This window comes from Bos mutus, chromosome 9 (genome assembly GCF_027580195.1).
Source record: "Bos mutus isolate GX-2022 chromosome 9, NWIPB_WYAK_1.1, whole genome shotgun sequence".
Lineage (NCBI taxonomy): Eukaryota > Metazoa > Chordata > Mammalia > Artiodactyla > Bovidae > Bos > Bos mutus.
The window spans coordinates 66838495-66863080 of record NC_091625.1 but is presented as its reverse complement, the minus strand read 5'-3'; the positions used below and the strand labels follow the sequence as shown (position 1 = coordinate 66863080).

Here is a 24586-nt window from a genome sequence, read left to right as displayed (position 1 = left end):
TTGCCTAGAAGCTGGGAATTAAGATGAATGATGTTAGTCATGCAGCCCAGTCCCAAATCTGCTTAAACTTCATCCAGCATCTAATCCAAATTAGAATGGGATCTTCAATCACATATCAAAAGAAGTTAAAAGTTTCAAAATTTACAATTTGAGCCTTGAGGCATTTCATTAGATTAACAGATGGTATGCTACATATTGGGCAATACAGGAGCTAAAAATGGGATTGGCAAGACTACACTCACAGGGATCATTTCTACAGTTTGTTACTAAAGAACTTTTCTTGCACATGTAGAGCAGTGATAATCACTGATAAACCAGTGATCTAGTAAGTTAGAAAAAATGGTGAAGGGACTGGCTATTGTGGATGTTTTGTGTTTTGTTTTAGAGGAACTCTTTGTCTACAAGATCAAGAACCTTTAAAATAACATAAAAAATTCCGGAATTTACTAGAATAGTTTAAAATTTTTTCAAGTGTAAACAGTACAGTAAGCTTGCTGATTGATTGAAATCAGGTGGTAGGTATGTTGCTGCCTTTTACGACCCTATGAACTCTTTGTGACCCCATGGACTGTGGCCCCCCAGGCTTCTCTGTCCATGGGATTCTCCAGACAAGAATACTGAAGTGGGTTGCCATGCCCTCCTCCAGAGAATCCTCCTGACCCAGGGTTGGAACCCACATCGCTTATGTCTCCTATATTGGTGGGGAGTTCTTTACCACTAGCACTGCCTAGGAAGCCAAACAGTTGAGTAAACTTACTAACTGATTGCAATCAGGTGGTAGGTGTGTTATATTAGTATCTATGTTTTTTGAATGTCTGAAATACTTCATGATGAACTATAGTAAAGAACTTTTAAACATGCCAACCTTGGACCCAACCAAGTACCAAGGTGTTTCATTTTGAAAAACTCTGGTTCCCCTTTCCCTCCCTAATTTGGAAACTGAGAAATAGATACAGAAATCAGATAATAATTATAACATCATCTTTATCATTTGTGAAGCCGCTTGGGTAATGTTGCTTTAGGTCTCGAGTCAAGTGCCTTGCTGACCCTGACCTCCAAACTGAGGCACTCACCCAAGCCCTGGCATGGTGGACACCTGCAGAAGCAGAGCCCTCCCTCGTGACAGCACTGGATGGAAGTGTGTCTTCTCCGCAGGCAGGAAGATGTGAAAATATAGGAACAAGTGGCTAAAATGAGTAGAAGGAGCCTGAGAGAGCGTCTTTGAGTACTTGAAATGTTCTATTTCTTGATCTGTACTGATTTTATAAATATTTAAAAATGAGAACATCTATCAAGCTATCAAATCTATTAAGATTTAAGGAGTTCTCCATATATGTTAGTCTATTAGGACTGACACCTCAGAATACCACAGACTGGGTGGCTTCAACAACTGAATCTATTTTTTTTTTTTTTCAGTTTTGGAAGGCCAGAAGTCCAAAATCAAGGTGCCAGCAATGTTCTCCTAAGGCCTCTCTTTTTAGCTTGCAGATGGCCATCTTCCTCCTGTTTCCTTATATGTTTTCATTTTTTCTATGCATACCCATGCTGGTATCTCTTTATCTTCTTATATAAAGAGGGCAGTCATACTGGAAAAGGACGCCACCCTTAGGACTTCATTTAACTTTAATTGCCTTTTTTAAAAGCACTGTCTCCAAATACAGTCACATTGGGGATTAAGGTATGATTGTGAGGGTTGAGGGGTACCATTCAAGCCATAGCACCCTATATCTGGTATACTTCAATAAGAAAGTTAAAAAGAAAAGCTGAAGCAAATTCCATAAAAAGGGAACACTTCAATGTAAACAAAGAGGCAGAATTCACTGTATGAATTTAAGACATCTCAAACTTTTTAGGAAAAATTTTTATAATGGAAGCAGGTGTGAAGGGAGAGATGGGAGGCAGATGGGGGTGGGTAACAGGAAGGAGGTAAGAGATAAACAGATGTGGAAAGGGAAGAGAAGGGGAGAGAAAGGGAACGATGGAAAGGGGGAAGAAAGAGAAAGGAGAGGAAAAGGAGAGAGAGAGAGAGGAAAAGAAAGAATAAATATGACTCTATAAGAGTCAAATATATGGCTTGATGATTAAATAAATGAACTCTAGAAGCTGACTGCCTGGGCTTATGTCTCAATACAGTCACTGAAGAACTATGTGACCATGGGGAAATCACTACTTCGTTGCATGAAGTAAAGAATATACCTACCTCATGTGATAATGGAGAAGGCAATGGCACCCCACTCCAGTACTCTTGTCTGGAAAATCCCATGGATGGAGGAGCCTGGTAGGCTGCAGTCCATGGGGTCACTAAGAGTCGGACATGACTGGGCGACTTCACTTTCACTTTTCACTTTCATGCATTGGAGAAGGAAATGGCAACCCACTCCAGTATTCTTGCCTGGAGAATCCCAGGGATGGGGGAGCCTGGTGGGCTGCCGTTTATGGGGTTGCACAGAGTCGGACACGACTAAAGTGACTTAGCAGCAGCATGTGATAATATACAGAATTAAAAGAAGTGATCCATGTGCAGCTTGGCATATGTTTAAGCAAGTACTGTATAAACATCTACTATTATCAGTCAAGTTTAAGACTTCCATCTGGGATCCAATGTATAAACAATAAATGAGGACCTACCTCCCTCTATGAAGACCCAAGGATGGTACACAGCTTGGGAAATAGACCATTCCCTTTTTCACTCCCATGCTCGCTCCTTCTGCTTGGGCCTAGGTTTGAATAATCACAGCCAGCTCTGAACATAGAACTAGACAGATTGTTCCACTGAACTGTGCTGAGGTGGCTGGAATGTACGCTATAGTTCTCGTGTGATTTTATTTACGTCTGATCTTTCCCAGCATAAATCTGATTTCCCATCTAGGAAGTGCTGATATCCTACCTTTCTATGATAAAGCTAAATGAGAAATCTGCAGTTCTCAAATGTAATTTTTTCGACATGGGTTATCTTGCTAAGTTTTTTTTTTTTTTCTTTTTTACATTGAAGCAACCAAACAAAACAACACCTCAGCAAAGGCCTTTTTATTCCCCTCTAGTTCACTGTGATACAGGTTGACAGAGCACACCAGCCCAGAGGAGAATCCTTGCTGAAAGATGAAAATGCTAGCATTTTGTTCATTTCCTACCCTGGCACTTCCGGAGGCTACAACAGCATGCTCTAACTGGGAGCTGGAAAACTGCAGGTAATGTTTACTGTGTCTGTTTATTAAAAGGTGTTAACAAGTAATTGCATGGCATCACCCACTTAGACACATCTGCAATGGTATTTTTACCCTAAGTCTGAGGAATGTTTCCTTGGCATAGATTTTTAAGAGCTTTTAGAAAGAATATGATTCTATAGTAGATGCCAAATTTGTGGCTTCATCCAGTGCAATTCAGATGGCAGACAGGATGTGGTTGAGCAGTTATGGGGGTTGCAGTGAGTCAGCTATGGAGACAAATGTTTCCATGGTGACCTTCCCCATTCATTCAGTATGAGGCCTCCTCACACCCATGAGAATTAATGACATGGCATTAACACTGATAATCATAATGAAGAGAGCTGTCTGACAGTGGGGCAACCCAACCCTGACGTTAGTGAGGAAATAAGATAGAGGAATTTAGCCAGTGTGTAGAGGAATAAAATATTGAACTGCAGCGAAAGGAAATCCATTTCTTTTTCTTTTATAGAACAGTTTTCCTGCCAGAATGGACCCTGCTGCTGACAGGCTTCTATAGTCTCCCCTCTGAGAATTATTTTAGTACTACAACCAAGTGGGGGTGGAAATAAATAACCCAAAGAAGTGATTCACTGGAGGTCAAAAGAAACAGGATGAGAGAATATAGAAGGGGCACAGACTTAAACTCCACTCAGTCGTCCCAGTTTGTTTGTTTGTTTGCTTGTTTAAATACTTTAAAATGTTCCTTAGGAGGTCCTTTTAGGAAAAAAATCTTTCTCCTGAAAAACTTACCTTTTTCTATAGCTTTGCAAAACTTTTGTTCCTTTCAGGGAAAAAGTGCTTTTCACCTTGTGCTAATAGCAGCACTTTACTTCTGTGTGCAGAGATGTGGGGCATTGTACAAACAAAGAATGTGAAACACTGGGAGTCTACCCTCTACCTCAGATGCCAGCCTGAGTAGAATTACAGACACAAGTTTTTCAGAGCAGGATGTAGATTTTTCACAGGCTCCTAGAGGACCGGGCCTGGTGATTGACTCCGTCAGTTGCATGGTTATCTCCTTTATGAAATTTTAAAATTCCATAGAGCAAAAACTTCATCTTACTCATCTTTGGCATCATAAGCCCCACTCCCAATGCACATGCACACATGCAAATACTTGTGCACACACAAACATTAATCTAGCATCCTTCTTTATGCACCACACACCACATTACTACATATCTATTCATGAGTGGATTTGATTAGCCCATAAAACCTCCGGTGAGGCAGTTAAGCAGTTTGTATATGAAGTTTTAGAAATCCATAGAGCTAAATTATGACAGTTTTTTAAACTGTGTAGCACTGTTTTGCTTTTTGAAATGTTTAGACAAGCAGATTTGACACAAATACAGTAAAGCCTGAGAGGTAGTAAATGAAAAACATGTGTGAAAAAAATCAAGACACTCTCAAGGCAGCTGGACTATTCAGATTGTTTAAATAACGTCTACAGAATGCTGATGCTGGACCTACCGTGACATTTATTAATCCATCAAATATTTATTGAGATCCTACTTTAATAGCTGTTTGCTCTGTGCCAAGCACCATTTTAAGTCCTTTATCCTTAGTAACGTATTTAATCTTCTCTAAGACGTAAACATTATTATTAAAACCTATCTTTCAAGCAAGTAAACTAAAATACAAGTAATTTAAGTAACTCATCAAAATTGACACAGATAGTAGAGGTGGAGTCATAAATTGAGCCAAGCAGCCAGGCTCCAGATCATAAGCTCTTCACCCCTCTGTGATACTGCTAATTCTTGGGCTGGGAAGTCAGAATAAAGCCATAATCAGGAGGTACGTCCTTTTTCGTTGTTTTCATAAAGCTTAGAGTTTTGAAAGAGAGACATGCTGAAAACAACCAATTACAGTCACAAGCAGCAAGTGCTATATGAGAGCCAAGGAAGAACTATAGGGACAGAGCAACATAAATCATCCTAACCTACGGACTATGAGGCTTCTCACAAAGAGGAAAAGATCCAGAGAGTAAATGAGGTGCCATTTCCATACCAACTTTGTTTCCTGATTGTTGTTGGTGATGAGGTATGAATGGCTGAGCCAGAGGGGTTGAGTCATGTTCAGGAGGGAATCTTTCCAAGTAATTCCTAAGGTCAACTGATGAGAGACACACCTCTGGTAAGTGTGTCACAGGACAGAAAGCATCTGACTAGACAGGGACCAGCATACCAGGCGAAACGTGTCAGCCTGGTTGACTCTTGGGAGGGAGTTGGGAGAGAGACTGTTGGGAGGGAAAATGTTTCCACAAAGCTAGAAGCATAGATGTGGACATTCTAGAAAACAGGGCAGTAATAATACTGAAAAGCTCTGCTAAGGTAAGAGAGAATGCCGTAGATGTGACAGATTTTGGGGAGCCAGGCACCTGCTAGAGAAAGTCCCTCTAAAAGTCAATCTAAATCCTGGCGATCATTACACATTTATATCCATCACCGTAATAGTACATACTGAGCAGTTTCTGTTTACCAGACTTTATGCTAAGACTAAGGGGAAACAATTATTATTACTATTGTTGTTGTTGTCATCATCATTGTTGTTGTTATCCTGATCAAAGTTATGACACAGGAGAGCTGAGGGCCTGACCCATGATCATCGCTCAACCCCAGAAGTTATTTGTCATTTATGGCTGCTGATTGCCACCTTTTTGACTCTGAAAGTTGATAGTCAAATCTAAGGGAATATATTGAAAAAAAAAATGACAGTTTTTTTGCTCACTTCAAAGTCTTTATGAATTTCAAGTATTGGTTGATTAGCTTCTTTCAGGCAACACTAATTACAGCAGATTATGTAGGACAGGGCACAGTGGAGGTCAGAAGAAACCCTAAAACTGGGGAAAAGTATATTTTAAAACATTAGGGAAACAAATAAAATAAAAAGAGTCAAGAGGACAAACATAAGTATTAGCACTCAGAACAAGCCAGGAGTTTTAGAGGCCCCAACAAACAGCTTCCAGATGATCAGCAGAAAAAGAAGGGGTAAAAGTAAAATGTGTGACCAAAGAGGCAGGCTATCTGAAAATTGCCAGGCAAGCCAGAGCAATGTAGAGACAAAGCCAGACTCATAGGACATGAAGCCAGGACCCCTGAGCCCAGGCTGCCTGCTTTCTTGCCCCTGCTTGTCGGGTTCCCTCCCATCCTGCTGAGAATGAATGAGCTTGCATGGAGACCCACATATGGGGAGAGCAGAAGCAATAACCATAAGGGAATCTGTAAGTGGGGGCAGGAGCTGCTACATCAGAGTTAGTTTAAATGGTTAATGGTCTTCCAGTGTTTCCTAGGTATACCTCAAGTGACTGAAGTGTTTAGACTAAAATATTCATTTTTAAGAAGTAAATGACTGAAAAATCATTCTTAAAACCTTATGAGATACGAGGGGCCTTATTTGGGAGCCACAGAATTTTAATGCTTTCCAGTACTTTCCTTCTGCAACTTTGCAATTGCCCTGTACTTTCCTTCTGCATCCTCTTCCTACCATCATCACTTCTAGGCTCTTCAAACAGACCAAAATGTGGCAAATGTGGAACATCATTTGAAGAGTGTATTGCTCCTGACACCCATGTTTAAAGGCATGTCTTTCATGCCCTTAATTGTACCTTTACATTTAATTATAATTATGGGGTTAGCCATGGAGAAGGCAATGGCACCCCACTCCAGCACTCTTGCCTGGAAAATCCCATGGACAGAGGAGCCTGGTAGGCTGCAGTCCATGTGGTTGCTAAGAGTCGGATACAACTGAGCGGCTTCACTTTCACTTTTCACTTTCACTTTTCACTTTCATGCATTGGAGAAGGAAATGGCAACCCACTCCAGCGTTCTTGCCTGGAGAGTCCCAGGGATGGGGGAGCCTGGTGGGCTGCCGTCTATGGGGTCTCACAGAGTCGGACACAACTGAAGTGACTTAGCAGTAGCATGGGCTTAACCAAAATGTTCATTAAGGTTTATCATAATCTTAGGAAAATCCCAATGAACTTTTTGGTCAACTCAATACTTTACAGGATATTTGTTCATCTTTCATGCATCATATCTAGGACTGCTAAATATTGGGAAAAGTGATTTGAACATATCCTTTATAAAATGCCAATGCTTAGATAAATGTATTTTCACTATCTAGGCACATAGTACTTAACTCTGTTATTCCTTTTTTAAAATACAGGTTCTACATAAGGTTATTGAATTCAAATAATAAATTCTTTGAAAATCTATACCTGAATGAGTTTCAAGGAGAGTCCTCAAAACCTAACCAGTTCACTAACATTGTGAACCAGGCAGTGACTTCCTTATTTCAACAATAGGAAGTATTTTTATGACCTATAGTACCTTGGGTGGTACTTTAGGGATATATGAAGCAAGAAGTTCCTTCCCTATTTGCAAACCTCTAGCTACAAATTATGCCCTTGGCTGACTGGCTTATTAAGGATTTGATGTATTGTCTTTTGTCCTTTGGCTCCTGTCACTGTCTTCACTTTCCTGTCCTTTTCGAGGTATCTACTCGATTCTGGAATCTCTTTTTGGTTGCCTTTTCTCCCTTGTACAAAATGTTGTCTTGTCTTCTCAGCATTTCAAAAGGTTTCCCCAGTGACTTGAATTTGAAGAAAGCTGCAGGGTCGTAGTTCAGTGGCAAGCTTAGAATGACAGTGAAATCCCTAAACAGGGACTACTCTTTCTGAATAAAGAAATCTAAAAATAAAAGCTGTCTGCAGCTGGGACTGTGTGCCAAGACAACTATCACTGAAACGCAGAAGAAATTGAAAGCATAAATAAAAAAACAACCTTGCTAGAAAGGACTAAGTTGTTAAATTGGTGCCAAGATAGAAAACTAGAAAAGGCCAATTTCATAGTAGGTGGTTTATCACTCACAGATAGTTTAATGTAGTGGAAGTTTGATTCATCCAAGAAACGTCAGCCCCGAGATCGAAAGGACACAGCAAAGAGACTCTAAGTCAGCCTGACTTCCTGAAAACAACTGGAGAAACTTCACGTTCCCAGGGCACCACTTGCTGCTTTTCTTCCTTCTACACAATGAACCCTGGTTATTTTATTGATTTCTTTTCCACCAAAGAGCTTCCTTGGGATGGCAAATTTTTAAAATCATCAGAACAAATCCCAAGTCTCCCTCTCACTAAACCCATTCATGCCTGGCATATGATTTCACAACATCCTAGTTTGGGGCTCCTATAAGCTCACTCTGACTGCTATTTCAGTGCACTTGACCTCCAGTTTTTCAATCCCTCCCTCTTAATTCTGCCTATCATCCCCATATAGTTTCACTTCCTTTTCTCCTGGAAAAGTTTAGACCACCCTCTTGGTTATCATTTGGTATCCATTAGTGAAGTCTCAAATCCCTATACCCACAACTGTGATAACACTTGAGGAAAAAGAAGTATACAATTATGCAGCTAGTGCTATTGGAAATGCGTGTTTGTCTTTTCAACTGGACCATCCATTGCTGCTCAGCAATCCGATGTGTTACTCTTTAAGCTCCTTCAACTATGAGCCACAAATATGACTTCAGATCTAAACCAAGCTTCGAAATCCTCTTTATTCTATATGTCCCATTTTTTCTAAAGAGATGATCTGTAATGGGGAAAAGTGGGGCTCTCTATGGCACACAAGACTACAAATTATTTCTATCTACATGGCATATCACATACTCTGTACCAGCATAATTGAAAAAGCACTTCTTCTAGAACTTTTTATTTGATCACCCACTTTTCTGGTTTTCCTTCAGATTATAAAATCGTGCTTATTTCTCTTAATTTAGAAGGAAAAAAAATGTCTCAAACCTGTGTTCCTTCTCTAGCTGTTTCCTGCATTCTCCATCCTTTTATTGTGAAGGGTAGCCTCTACCTACTGTCTTTACTCATTCACTCACTTTCTCACATTTCACTTATTTTAATGAATATCATTCTTTTACATCATCATTAAAATAATGCATGTACCCATTTTTAAGTGAAGAATAGTAATTTCCATACCTCCTACTGTCTACCTGCTGCTTTGACTATTCTTGGCCCCCTCTTTTAACACGTTAGGCTACCTAAATGCTACCATTTTAATACATCTCTTCACCAATGGATGTATTTTTTTTTCTTCCCTTATTTAATAGAGTAGGTTCTTCAGTTCTGACAGAGCTTTCTAAGTTCTTGTGTATCTGAAAATGTTGCTCTTCTACCCTCATGCTTGATTAATAGGTGGTTTGGGTGTTGAATTCTTTGTTGAAAAACAATTTCCCTCATAATTTTGAAGCCACTACCCTTCTATCTCTAGCATCAATTGAGAACTTCAATGTTATTGCAATTATTGTTCATTTTTTATAGTCAATTTTAAACTTCAAAAAAATTCTCAAACATAAGGAGAAGTGAATAAGTAGCACAAAGGATTTCTTTCCTGTTCCATGTGAAAATATATTGCCAATCTGAAGGCTCAATGCCCTGAATACTTAATCATATATCTCCTACAAAGACATTCAACATGCTCCTACATTTAAAAAAAAAAAAACAATACAGTCATCAAGATCAGAAAGTAAACATTGATGCAAAATTATCAGCTAACTGGTTTAACACTTTAGGCCACCACTTTGGACCCTATTCAAGTTTGCCAATTGTCCCAATAATGTTTATTAATATTTAAAGAATCCAGTTCAGAATCACCTCTCACAGGGATCTTTACTCTCCCTTCAGTTCAGTTCAGTTCAGTTCAGTCGCTCAGTCGTGTCCGACTCTTTGCAGCCCCATGAAGAGCAGCACGCCAGGCCTCCCTGTCCATCACCACTCCCGGAGTTCACTCAAACTCATGTCCATAGAGTTGGTGATGCCATCCATTCATCTCATCCTCTGTCGTCCCCTTCTCCTCCTGCCCCCAATCCCTCCAACCATCAGAGTCTTTTCCAATGAGTCAACTCTTCGCTTGAGGTGGCCAAAGTATTGGAGTTTCAGCTTTAGCATGAGTCCTTCCAATGAACACCCAGGACTGATCTCCTTTAGGATGGACTGGTTGGATCTCCTTGCAGTCCAAGGGACTCTCAAGAGTCCTCTCCAACACTACAGTTTAAAAGAATCAATTCTTCAGTGCTCAGCTTTCTTCACAGTCCAACTCTCACATCCATACATGACCACTGGAAAAACCATAGCCTTGACTAGACGAACCTTTGTTTGCAAAGTAATGTCTCTGCTTTTCAATATGCTATCTAGGTTGGTCATAACTTTCCTTCCAAGGAGTAAGCATTTTTTAATTTTATGGCTGCAATCACCATCTGCATGATTTTGGAGCCCCCAAAAATAAAGTCTGACACTGTTTCCACTGTTTCCCCATCTATCTGCCATGAAGTGATGGGACCAGATGCCATGATCTTCGTTTTCTGAATGTTGAGCTTTAAGCCAATTTTTTCAGTCTCCTCTTTCACTTTCATCAAGAGGCTTTTTAGTTCCTCTTCGCTTTCTGCCATTAGGGTAGTGTCATCTGCATATCTGAGGTTATTGATATTTCTCCCGGCAATCTTGATTCCATCTTGTTGCTTCTTCCAGCCCAGTGTTACTCTCTCTTAGTCTGGGCCAATTCTTCAGTTTTTGCTAGGCTTTTATAACTTTGACACTTTTGAAGAGGATGGGTCACCTATTTTGTGGGACAAATAAATGACCCTCTGATTGGGTTTGTCTTGTGATTAAATTCAGGGGATGCATTCTTGGCAAGACTATAACATAAGTGATGCTATATCTCTCTCAGTGAATCATAACAGCTTTATAATACATGGCTTCCCTGGTGGCTCAGAGGTTAAAGCGTCTGCCTGCAATGTGGGAGACCTGGGTTCGATCCCTGGGTCGGGAAGATCCCCTGGAGAAGGAAATGGCAACCCACTCCAGTATTCTTGCCTGGAGAATCCCATGGACAGAGGAGCCTGGTGAGCTACAGTCCACGGGGTCACAAAGAGTCGGACATGACTGAGCAACCTTTCTTTATAATGCATGATACATCTCTATCCATTCTTTAACTTTTAAACCTTTAAGCCTGTGTTATTATATTAAATATATATATCATGTAGACATGTAATTGAGGACTTCTTTATCTGTTCTGACAGTCTTTGCCTCTTAATTGGTACATTTAAATCATTTGAATTGATTTTGATAATCGATTTTGATAATTGATTTTGAATGAATTGATAATTATTGATACTGCTACTGCTAAGTCACTTCAGTTGTGTCTGACTCTGTGCGACCCCATAGACAGCAGCCCACCAGCCTCCCCCATCCCTGGGATTCTCCAGGCAAAAACACTGGAGTGGGTCGCCATTTCCTTCTCCAGTGCATGAAAGTGAAAAGTGAAAGTGAAATCGCTCAGTCCTATCCGACTCTTAGCGACCCCATGGACTGCAGCCTACCAGGCTCCTCCATCCATGGGATTTTCCAGGCAAGAGTACTGGAGTGGGGTGCCATTGCCTTCTCCAATAATAATTGATAGAGTTGCATTTAAGCCTACAAACTTACTATTGGTTTCTGTTTGTCCCATTTCTTTCTTGACTTTTTCCCTCTTTTGCTTCTTTTGGATCATATAATTGTCTTGTAGCATTCAATTTTTTTTCTCCACTGTTGGTTTATTAGCAATATCTATTTGTTATATATATATATATATAATTACTATTTATTTATTTATTTTTGGCCGCACTGGGCCTTCGTTGCTGCTTGAGGGCTTTCTCTAGTTGTGGGGAGGTGAGACTACTCTCTAGTTGAGGTATTCAGGTTTCTCATTGCCGTGGCTCTCCTGTTGAGGAGCACAGGCTTCTAGGCACGTGGGCTTCAGTAGTTGCAGTACTTGGCCTCAGTAGTTGTGGCTCACAGGCTCCAAAGTGCTGGCTGCGTGGTTGTGGCGCAGAGGCTTACTTGCTCCACGGCCATGGCATATGGGATCTTCCTGGACCAGGGATCAAATCCATACCCCCTGCATTGGCATGTGGATTCTTAACCACTGGACCACCAGAAAAGCCCCTGTTTTATATTTGTAGTGACTTCTCTACAAGTTACAATATGCCTGTCAACTTTTCACAATTTGCTTTTAAAATTATTAAATTATTTAAGCTATTTATTCTTGATATACCTCTTTATGTATAATGTGAGGACATTACAGTATAAACTTATATCTCTTGCACTTTGTACTCTTATCATATACTTTACTTCTATATATGTCATCAGTCACAAAATACTTTGTCATTATTTTTGCTTTAAATAGTGTAATATCATTTAAACATGTAAAAAATAAACAAAACAAAACAAAAAGAATTTTATGGAAGTTGAAAAAGTTCTGGAGATGGATGGCAATCATGTGAATGTACTTAGTATGAGTACATAGTGTGAATGTACTTAATACTACTGATCTGTACACTTAAATATTAAAATGGTAAATTTTATGTTATGTATATTTTATTATTTAAAAAGAATAAAATATTTTATATTTACTACTAATTTACCACTTCTGGCACTTTTGAGTCCTTTTTATACATATAGTTTTCCCTCAGGGAACATATACCTTCAACCTAAGAACTTTAATATTTTTTGTAGTTAATATCTGCTCACGATTCTTCCAGCTTTTGTTTCTCTAAAGAAGTCTTGCAACAAAAGCAAAAGTAAACAAGTAGGACTACAACTAACTAAAAAGCCTCTGCCACAAAACGAAAGGCAGCCTACTGAATAGGAGAAAATAATTACAGATCATACATCTGATAAGGAGGTAATAGCCAAAATATATGAAGAACTCATTCAAATCAGTATCAAAATACCATTAATTAGATTAAAAATGGGCAGACTATCGGAACATACATTTTTTCCCAAAGAACATGTACAGATAGCAAACAGGTGCATGAAAAAAAAATGCTTAAAATCACTAATCATCAGGGAAGTGAAAATCAAAACCACAGTGAGATATCTTCTCATGGCTGTTAGAATTTAAAAAATAAATAAATAAATAACAAGTGTTGCCAAGGTTGTGGAGAAAAGGGAAGCCTTGTACACTACTGGTAGAAATATAAATTGGTGCAGTCAGTATGGAAAACAGTATGGGTGTTCCTCAAAAATGTAAAAAAAGAACTACCATATCATCCAGCAATTTCATACTTGGGTATTTATCCAAAGAAAACAAAAATCTGAAAAAAAAATGTGCACTTCTATATTAATTGCAGCCAAGACATGGAAGCAAATCTAATTGTCCGTCAATGGAGGAACAGAAAAAGAAAATGTGACATATACATACCATGAAATATTATTCAGCCTTAAAAAAGAATGAAGTCTTGCCATCTGCAACAGCATGTGTGGACCTTAAGGGCATTAGGCCAAGTGAAATGTCAGACAGAGGAAGGAAAATGCTATATGGTCTCACTTATATGTGGAATTAAAAAATAAAAGACAAAACAGAGGTCATAAATACAGAGAACCGACTGGTAGATGCCAGAAACTGGAAGTGGGCAAGTAGGGAGGTGGGTAAAATGGATGAAGAGGATCAAAAGTTACAGACTTTCAGTTATAAAATAAATGAGTCCTGCGGCCATAATGTACAGCATGGTGACTATAATTAATAATACTATATTGCATATTTGAAAGTTACTAAGAGAGTAAACCAGTCAATCCTAAAGGAAATTAGTCCTGAATATTCATTGGAGAAGGAAATGGCAACCCACTCCAGTATTCTTGCCTGGAGAATCCCATGGACGGAGGAGCCTGGTGGGTCACAGTCCACGGGGTCGCAAAAAGTCGGACACAACTGAGCAATTTCACTCACTATTCATTGGAAGGACTGCTGCTGAAGCTGACTCCAAAATTTCGGCCACCTAATGCGAAGAACTGACTCATTAGAAAAGACCCTGATGCTGGGAAAGATTGAAGGCAGAAGGAGAAGGGGATGACAGAGGGTGAGATGGTTGGATGGCATCACTGACTTGATGGACATGAGTCTGAGCAAGCTCCAGGAGTTGGTGATGGACAGGGAAGCCTGGCTTGCTGCATGCAGTCCAGGGGGTCACAAAGAGTGGGACATGACTGAGCAACTGAATTGAGAGTAGATCTCAGAAGTTCTCATCACAACAAAAAAATTATAACTATGTATGGTGACAGATGTTAACTAGACTTATTGTCCTTATCATTCTGTAATATATGCAAATATTGAATCATATTGCACACAAGAAACTAATATACTGTTATATGCCAATTATATCTCAAAAATCTTTAAATTTAAAGCCTTTATTTGCCTGCTTTTTTGGAAAATATTTTGTTGGATATAAAAATTCTTTTAGCATTTTAAGAATACTGTTTCATTACTTTCTGACTTGCATGTTTCTGAAAAGCAGTCATCTTATTATGTGCTTATTTTGCCTGTGGCAGGTAGGACTTAACTCATTTGTTAAGGAACTACAGTGCTCTGCTATCTGTTGGCCAGTGTCTGAAAATAATTGTTTCATGTATTTGGTCCAGTTTTCTAATTGTTTGGAAGGTCATGTCCTATACCAGTTTCTCCCTCATGGATAAAACAGAATTTGCCATCTCAACTCACAAATTACGTTATTATGTAAATACATGTTTTCTTCCTATTAAAAGACAGATATTCTTCACCTGGATTTTAAAAAAAAATTTTTTTTAACCAAAATGAAACTATAACTTTCTATTTGTTTTCTATTTCTCTTATCTACATATTTGTTCCTGTCTTCTTTCTTGCTTTCCTTTTTCGAAATTAACCTGACTTCTTTCTTTTGAATGTGTCTGTTGGCTTTTCAAATGTACATTTTTACATTATTTTTAATGAATGTTTATGGGATTACAACATGCATTATTAATTTACCATGATCCACTTAGAGTTAATTATATAGCATTTTAAATGAAATCTAAGAAATATGCAAAATGAATTCCTTTTATCTACTTCTGTCCTTTTAGTTATTGCTGTTGTATATATTATTTCTACAAATATAGAGTTTGTAGTTTCAATCATATAATTTTTTTCTCAATCATAGGTTTATAGTTTTGCTTTTGTCATATGACTTTTATAGAAACTAACAGAATATAATTGTATATTTAGTTGTGTATTTACTGAACACTGGTGAAAGAGATGGAGTTAAGAATATACTTGGGTCCTCATATTCTGAGAATTCTGTAGTCTAGGCTTCTTGTCATTCCATAAAGGAAGGCCACTTCTCTCCATCTCTTCCATACTTCTGTTTTTATTTCACTGTAGTAAAGATTTTGTTAACCAGAAGCAAAAGCCAGACTCTGAAATGTTTCATCTCTATTTCTTCCAGTATCTGGTGTGTTCGCTGTAAAAGGAAAAAAAAAAAAAGTGTCAGTTTCTTTTGTCTTTTTCTTGCTACTTTGCTGACTCTTCCCCTGACCTTCTTTTGCTGTTTGAAGACCATATTCTGTCTTGGTATTATCCATTAAATGGGGTTTGACTTATGCCTTATGTCTCATTCTGCTTTAGCCAGGCTGAGCTCCTTGTTTCCTGAATTCACCCTGCTGTTTTCCCAGCCTGTTTTGTCTGTGGTTCTCCTTTGGAGGGACAGTACCTTCATCCATTGACCATCTGGAAAAACACCTTTGAACATTCAGGTCATGCATCTTCTGCACCCACAAGGCTTCTGTTTCATCTCCTCTCTCCCAGATGGTAAAAACCATACCTTCTTTTGGGCCTCCAGGGTGCCCTGCATATCCTCCTGCCTTTGTTCTCTTAACATTTAAATGTACTTGTTTGTTTATCTGGCCTTTACCAGTAGTTTTAGATCCTAGAACACACCTCTTTCCCTTTTGTTTCTAGCACTGTGTCAGCACTGGGAGTAGCTGAATGAAAAAATAACTAATTAACTGAACATATGAAGGAAGAAAATGGCAACCCACTCCAGTATTCTTGCCTGGAGAATCCTGTGGACAGCGGAGTCCGATGGGCTGCTGCCATGGAGTTGAACACGACTGAAGCGACTTAGCATCCATGCATGCATTGGAGAAGGAAATGGCAACCCACTCCAGTATTCCTGCCTGGAGAATCCCAGGGACAGAGGAGCCTGGTGGGCTGCCATGTATGGGGTCGCACAGAGTCGGACACAACTGAAGTGACTTAGCAGCAGCAGCAGCAGCAGCATGAAGGAAGGAATATAAGTTTGAATGTATTATGTTGTAATGGGTAATTTTAAGGTAATAAATATTTAAACAATAAAGCAGTATCATAAACTGAAGTTAAATTGAGAAGAAAATATAAAGATAATGTCACAAAGAAACAGTTAAGAATTGACCAAATCCTAGTTGAGATCTCTAAATATAACTTGGATCCCTGTGTACAAGTTTTTCCATTTTTTTCCTTGTGAAATGTAGATTGGCATGGAATCTATAGCTGATTGGCACAAGATGCTCACAGCATCTGACCAAGCATAAGAAGCCAGCATAAGAGAGTTCAAGAAAAAGAATGCCTTCCCTGGAAAGACAAAATACAAATGTGCTCAATCATTTTAGGAACTGGTAGAGGAATGGATTTAAAATTCTAAAAAAGTTAAGTCCAAGACAGAAAAAAAAAAAATTGTCTCTTAAAAATCAGTGTTTCAATGATGAACAATTTTGGCCAATTAAAGTTTAGAGTAATTGCTATGGTGATTTTGGAAAAGAATGAAGCTAATGAGTTTCTGAATGTCAACTGCAATTTTTGAGTACTTTTAATTTGCAATCTCTTTATTTAATGGAGAAAGCATTGAAGATTCAGTCTGGATGTATTCAAACTGCATTTTAGTCTTTACAGCTGTACTTTACCATAGGAATTAGGTTCTACTCTAAAATCCATTCAGTTTTTGGAAGTCAAGTCTTAGATATCCCCATTAAGAGTGTCAAATCATATACTGTGTCAGATTCCAAAAATAACTTTGCTCAGTGTTATACAGGATAAGAATCTGGCCTGATATACTAATCCTCTGATCTAGAGGAAAATAGTTGACAGATTGCTTGACCTAGCAAATCATTCAGATAACTCTGCTAGGAGCAATGGCCCTACCATTTTTTTTTAATATAAATTTTTGATTCCTATCAATTTCACTGAAGGAAACTTTAAGAAAAGGGTCCAAAGATTTTTTTTTAATTCACTGTACTTTAAATGTCTATTTCAAGTAGATAGAAAGCAATCCCCTGTCTTTCCTAGTTTTGCAGAGGCAATTGGAGGAAATAATAAGAGTGACAATTTGTCTTTTCCTTCCTTTTTTAGATATTAATTATGATAAATGTAAAAATACAGCCCAGACACCTACACATTTAAATCTACTTCAGCCTAGACATTTACCTGAAGATCAATAGCTTGAAAAGCCTCGTAAACCATGTGCATACATATAATTGGTCCTTTTCCTCTCACTTTAGAACTTTGCTTTTTATTTCCTAGTATTGATGTCTACAGAGAAAGGAATGAAATGACACTACAAAGTCTAATGTACCAATCACATGAGCCCCGTCATACAAAGAAGAGAAGTAATGAGCTGACTTTTCTCATTTTTCTACTTGCATTTTCCCCTCTTGATTTTTAGCACCAAGCTAATATTTGATATCAGAAAAAAAGCAACGAAATGAAAACACGAAAAGCCCAAAAAAGTTATCAGACCAAGGATGACTTTCTGTGCTTTTCAGATTCACACTGCCAATTATTTCAGGGATAAGAAACTCAAGAGACACAAAGATTACCTACTCCTACAAATACATTATTTTCCCCTTAGTTGTCAGGATGGCAGGCAACACAAAAACAAACATGAAAAATATCTGTTTTCAATGTTTTTATGTTCAGTTAGTGGTTTTCTAGTCCAACATTCACTAAAGCAAACTACTGTAGAAAAATGCCTGCCCTGTGGTTTCACTCTCTCTCCCTCTTGCAATTGAAGGTCTAATGAGAGATCCCCCTAGTTCTGAGGTTTTAGTTAACATGTGTAAGACTGATTTATGAGCTTTGACCTTTCCCTGATTAACTCAGGGCCATTGATCTTTGCTTTCCTTTTTTTTAAATTTCATTTTTTATTTTTTGTTAATATCATCCATTCTTTATTTTTTTAATTGAAATATAGTTGATGCTATGGTAATTTCTGCTGTATAGCAGTGATTCAGTTATAACATATATATTCTTTTTTAATGTTCATTTCCATTATTACTTATCCTGAATATTAAGTATAGTTCCCTGTGCTATATAGTAGGACCTTGCTGTTGATCCATTCTATTTATGCCTGCATTTAATAACCCCAAACTCCCTGATCTTTGAAGTAAGCTTTGATCAAGATAAACACACATACACAAATGAGGAGTTCAGTACAATTACTTAAGCCCTAGAGGACATTAAATTTTAACAAGTAATATGTAGGTAATGGTCCATGTTATCTACAGATCTATTAAGACATTATATCTAATTGTCTGTACTTTTGCAATAGACATTCTTATGCTCTTTTCTCCATCAGTATTTGATAAATTGTAAGCAAGAACTTGTACCCCTCTCCAGTAGTGGTCAATTGTCACAGCAATATTACATTTAAGTGATTTTTTTAGACTCTCTCAACATACTACTTTAGTGGGCCTTCAAAATATTTTTCTGTAAACAAATAACTTTTCAAAATCATACCATGGTATCTAAATAATTTAATAATATTTTAGAACTCTAAAGGCTTTAAAGGTTTTACAAAAAAAAAAGATTTCACAGACAAGCATCTTCCTTTGACATAAGAGATACAAAGCCCTGAGAGAGGAAATAATCTGATCAAGGTCAAACTTTGAGTTAGTGAACAAGTCAGAACTAGGAAACAAAGACTTGTCAAGTGTGAGATATCACTGAATAATGATAAGATGTCAGAACATTTCCATTATCTTTCTTTTTTCAGCTGTTTATATGTTTAAAAGCTGTTTTTAATGGGTTATTTCCTTACCAAGCCCCTAAAATATAACCTTTTATTTTCAAACTTTAGGGTTTTTTAAATTTAAAAATGTACTTTCTATTGAAGACTTAAGGATTTTGAAAGAATAACTTGGAATTTGAAAATGGACTTTAGACCTTTAGAAATGCTTGTCGCTTTATATGTCCCCTGAAAATCTATTTGGTATTCAAGATGTTTATTCACCAAGAATTTAGGGGGGTACTTCATTATTCACATGCATGATTGATAGCTATTTCTGATTTTTTCACATTTCTTACTTTAAACCCAGCTGGTATTTGGTGGCAAATAGAAGACTGAAAACTAAGTTAAGAAAAAAATTTTATAAATAGACAAGTTGAATAACTTTCATATTTCTTCAGGGAGATTTATAGGCTGTTTAAAGGAGTCACAAATTTGTATTTCTGGAAACTGACCCATTGAACTAATCATATTCTTTTTTTCTAATGTGAACATCTTTGCAAATCCTTTCCCTTTTTTTTTTTTAAGTTGCTATAAACAACTTTTATTTTTATTTTTTAAATTTTTAAATTTTTTTATTATTTTTTTTTTTTACTTTACAATATTGTATTGGTTTTGCCATACATCAACATGCATCCGCCACGGGTGTACACGTGTTCCCCATCCTGAACCCCCCTCCCACTTCCCTCCCCATACCATCCCTCTGGGTCATCCCAGTGCATCAGCCCCAAGTTTCCTGTATCCTGCATCGAACCTGGACTGGCGATTCGTTTCTTATATGATATTATGCATGTTTTAATGCCATTCTCCCAAATCATCCCCCTCCTCCCTCTCCCACAGAGTCCATAAGACTGTTCTATACATCTGTGTCTCTTTTGCTGTCTCACATACAGGGTTGTCGTTACCATCTTTCTAAATTCCATATATATGTGTTAGTATACTGTATTGGTGTTTTTCTTTCTGGCTTACTTCACTCTGTATAATAGGCTCCAGTTTCATCCACCTCATTAGAACTGATTCAAATGTATTGTTTTTAATGGCTGAGTAATACTCCATTGTGTATATGTACCACAGCTTTCTTATCCATTCATCTGCTGATGGACATCTAGGTTGCTTCCATGTCCTGGCTACCTTTTTTTTTTAAACCCTTTAATTTTGGAGAAGAGTATATTGCTCATTTTGTAGGACCTTGTATCTAATGAAGTAGCAGACATTAAGCAAATGTTACTGAAATTTATTTGAGACTATGGCCTGGGACTTTTTCGTTGTACAAAGTATAGTCTGATATTTTAAAATTATATTTATACATGTTAGTGCCTTACCACTTACTTAGTCACTAGTGAAAGAAATAGACTACAGATTTAAGAAGTCAAACCATAGGAGATCAACAAAGCCTTTAAAGGCTCCCAGTTAACAAATTTATTAATTAGTATTTTTATAACTGCTGTGTGTATGTGTATATATACTTTTATAAATGATTTAATTTCTATTCTCTTTGTTATAGATTAAGAAGTGATTTGACACTGCCCTGATGGTACAGTAGATAAGAATCTGCCTGCCGATGCAGGGGACATGGGTTCGATCCCTGGGCTAGGAGTATTCCACATGCCATGAGGTGACTAAGCTCCTGCACCACAACTACTGAGCCCTTGCTCTAATACACACACACACACACACACACACACACACACACGCCTGGTGCTCCTTGTCAAAAGATGTGCATGAGTTCTAAAGTGAGTAATTGTCTGTCCTGCCCTTATACAGTTTGTACCCAGCTGTTGCTCTGTGACAGAAGTTACTCTCTACGGGATATAGCTTTATATGTAGATCTCTAGTCTAACAGTTAAAATGATGCTTTTTATCATAACCACAAAGCACTTAATTGCACAGAGTAATTTAGGAAAGCAACTCTGGGTCAAGACAGATCGTAATCTAAGGCAGATAACACTGATGTAGAAAACGTTCAGGGTAGGCAGACAGCAAAATAATAAGCTATGAGTAATTACAAAGATAAAAATTAGCAGCTTCACTGTACTTTTGTTCAGGATAAATGCACTTCGGACAACTCACCTTTCATTGCTAAATTCTTTAAAGGGATTTCAGCAGCTATTATTTTCTCACTGAGCTGTCACTACTCCAGAAATCAAACTTTCAGAGCACTTTATCACTGGATAAAGGGATAAGGGATGGGATGAAGAATATGGCAAAAAATAATTAAGTTCAAAGAGTCATTTCTGTGCAACATCATTTGAGCCAATTGTTTTCACCCCATATACCATGTACATAGCTAATTACTAAAGATCATCCTCCTTCATACAAGGGATGACTATAATTATCAAGCACTTTTTTGTATTCCTTGATTAAAAACAATTTTTAAATTGATTAAAAACACAAGAAGAAAATTTATCTGGGGCTCAATTGCCTGGTATACTCAAATCTCAAATTGCAATTAAATGAAAGGAAATGATCCTATCAAGTACACAGGAAAACCAGAGGATAGTGTCAGTTGAAGGAATTGTTACACCAGGTCTCAGTTCAGTTCAGGTTAGTCGCTCAGTCATGTCCAACTCTTTGCGACCCCATGGACTGCAGCATGCCAACCCTCCCTCTCCATCACCAACTCCAGGAGATTACTCAAACTCATGTTCATTGAGTCGGTGATGCCATCCAACCATCTCATCCTCTGTCGTCCCCTTCTCCTCCCGCCTTCAGTCTTTCTCAGCATCGGGGTCTTTTCAAGTGAGTCAGTTCTTTGCATCAGGTGGCCAAAGTATTGGAGCTTCAGCTTTAGCATCAGTCCTTCCAATGAACACCCAGGACTGATTTCCTTTAGGATGGACTGGTTGGAACTCCTTGCAGTCCAAGGGACTCTCAAGAGTCTTCTCCAACACCAACAGTTCAAAAGCATCAATTCTTCAGTGCTCAGCTTTCTTCACAATCCAACTCTCACATCCATACATGACCACTGGAAAAACCATAGCCTTGACTAGACAAACCTTTGTTGGCAAAGTAATGTCTCTGCTTTTGAATATGCTATCTAGGTTGGTCATAACTTTCCTTCCAAGGAGTAAGCGTCTTTTAATTTCACAGCTGCAATCACCATCTGCAGTGATTTTGGAGCCCCAAAAAATAAAGTCTGACACTGTTTCCACTGTTTCCCCATCTATTTGCCATGAAGTGATGGGACCAAATGCCATGATCTTAGTTTTCTGAATGTTGAGCTTTAAGCCAACTTTTTCACTCTTCACTTTCACTTTCATCAAGAAGCTTTTAGTTCCTCTTCACTTTTTGCCATAAGGGTGGTGTCATCTGCATATCTGAGGTTATTGATATTTCTCCCAGCAATCTTGATTCCAGCTTGGGCTTCTTCCAGCCCAGCGTTTCTCATGATGTACTCTGCATATAAGTTAAATAAGCAGGGTGACAATATACAGCCTTGACGTACTCCTTTTCCTATTTGGAACCAGTCTGTTGTTCCATGTCCAGTTCTAACTGTTGCTTCCTGACCTGTATACAGATTTCTCAAGAGGTGGTCTGCTATTCCCATCTCTTGAAGAATTTTCCACAGTTTGTGGTGATCCACACAGTCAAAGGCTTTGGCATAGTCAATAAAGCAGAAATATAATTTTTTTCTGTAAGTGTCTTGCTTTTTTCATAATCCAACAGATGGCAATTTGATCTCTGGTTCAGCCTGGCTTGGAGAATTTTGAGCATTACTTTACTAGCGTGTGAGATGAGTGCAATTGTGTGGTAGTTTGAGCATTCTTTGGCATTGCCTTTCTTTGGGATTGGAATAAAAACTGACCTTTTCCAGTCCTGTGGCCACTGCTGAGTTTTCCAAATTTGCTGGCATATTGAGTGCAACATTTTCACAGCATCATCTTTCAGGATTTGAAATAGGTCAACTGGAATTCCATCACCTCCACTAGCTTTATTCGTAGTGATGCTTCCTAAGGCTCACTTGACTCGCATTCCAAGATGTCTGGCTCTAGGTGAGTGATCATACCATCATGATTATCTGGGTCATGAACATCTTTTTTATATAGTTCTGTGTATTCTTGCCACCTCTTCTGCTTCTGTTAGGTCCATACCATTTCTGTCCTTTATCGTGCCCATCTTTGCATGAAATGTTGCCTTGGTATCTCTAATTTTCTTGAAGAGATCTCTAGTCTTTCCCATTCTATTGTTTTCCTCTATTTCTTTGCACTTATCACTAAGGAAGGCTTTCTTATCTCTCGGTGCTATTCTTTGAAACTCTGCATTCAGATGCTTATATCTTTCCTTTTCTCCTTTGCTTTCACTTCTCTTCTTTTCACAGCTATTCGTAAGGCCTCCTCAGACAACCATTTTGCTTTTTTGCATTTCTTTTTCTTGGGGATTGTCTTGATCCCTGTCTCCTGTATAATGTCATGAACCTCCATCCATAGTTTGTCACGTACTCTGTCTATCAGATCTAATCCCTTGAATCTATTTCTCACTTCCACTGTAAAATCATAAGGGATTTGATTAGGTCATACCTGAATGGTCTAGTGGTTTTCCCTGCTTTCTTCAATTTAAGTCTGAATTTGGCAATAAGGAGTTCACAATCTGAGCAGTCAGCTCCCGGTCTTATTTTTGCTGACTGTATAGAGTTTTCCATCTTTGGCTGCAAAGAATATAATCAATCTGATTTTGGTACTGGCCATCTGGTGATGTCCATGTGTAGTGTCTTCTCTTGTATTGTTGGACAAGAGTGTTTGCTATGACCAGTGCATTCTCTTGACCAAACTCTGTTTTGCCTTTGCCCTGCTTCATTCTGTACTCCGTGGCCAAATGTGCCTGTTATTCCAGGTGTTTCTTGACTTCCCACTTTTGAATTCCAGTCCCCTATAATGAAAAGGACATCTTTTTTGGGTGTTAGTTCTAGAAGGTCTAGACCAGGACAGTGGTTCTCAAACTCTAAAATAATCTGAATCAACTGTGTTTTCTATTTTATGCAAGCACAGGAATGCTAAACTGCTTCAGTAGTGTCCGACTCTTTGCAACCTTATGGACTGTAGCCTGCCAGGCTCTTCTGTCCATGGGATTTTCCAGGCAAGAATAGTGAAGTGGGCTGCCATTTCCTCCTCCAGGTAATCTTCCCACCCAGGGATCAAACCCACGTCTCTTATGTCTGTCTCCTGCATAGACAGGTGGGTTCTTTACCAGTGGTGACACCTGGGAATCAACTACAGTGTTTGCTAAAACTCAGATTTGCCCACCCCCAGAGGTTTTGTTCCAGTATTTGCATTTCTAAAAAGTCCCAGGAGATGCTGATGCTACTGGCCTCCTCTAGGCCATGCTTTGGAAACACTTGATTAAAGCATCCTATCACTGAAAATGGTTGACAATATTGTGTCTCAGTATTTACCTAAAGGAGAAAAATCTCTTTACATCGTGGTTACCATTAAAAATGTGACTTTCTCATCAATAAGATCCCAATAACCTTCCTCTAACTTTCCTTGGCTTCCCACATAGATCAGTGGTAAAGAATC

General features: G+C 38.3%; 1 pseudogene; it reads left to right on the top strand.

The window, feature by feature from the left end:
- The first annotated feature begins 228 nt into the window (after positions 1-228).
- Positions 229-321, top strand: LOC138989267 (small nucleolar RNA U3; annotated as a pseudogene).
- The last annotated feature ends 24265 nt before the right edge of the window (positions 322-24586 follow it).